We start from the raw sequence: 514 nt of genomic DNA on the forward strand, positions 1-514 counted from the left end.
GCGATTTCTTCCTCACTGTAGCCTCGGCTGAGGAGAACGCACCTTCCTTATCCCTCAGGCAGTTTTCCCTTCTGAAGATGTTCCAAGATATTTAGCGTTTTTTACTCTTTACTGAGGAAGAAACTTGCAGGACTTGACCCAGACCCCTAGCTTGTTATCTGCCTCTGCTGTTTGGTCAAGTCCTGTTGGAGTGAGCAGGATTGAAGCCATGTTGGGACCTAAAGCTGCCTGGGCTACGGGGCGGGCGGGGGGAGGACTTTTAAAAGGATAATTTTTTTTTTCCTTTTTGTCTTTTTTTGTGACCAGCAACGGATCGCAACCCTCAGTGTCGCACCCGTACCGGACCGGGACTGGCAACGGTATCACAACCCTCGGTGTCGCGCCCGCACCTTGCTCAGCCAGTGAGCGGCTGGTCTGTATTGGTATCCAAACCCTCCGTGGGAGCGCCGCTGTGCTCTCAAGCGGTGCACTGTAGCAGTGGGCCACCGGGCCGGCCCAAAAGGATAATATTTTT

The sequence above is a fragment of the Galeopterus variegatus genome, unplaced genomic scaffold, assembly GCF_000696425.1.
Source record: "Galeopterus variegatus unplaced genomic scaffold, G_variegatus-3.0.2 Scaffold11123, whole genome shotgun sequence".
Classification (NCBI taxonomy): Eukaryota; Metazoa; Chordata; class Mammalia; order Dermoptera; family Cynocephalidae; genus Galeopterus; species Galeopterus variegatus.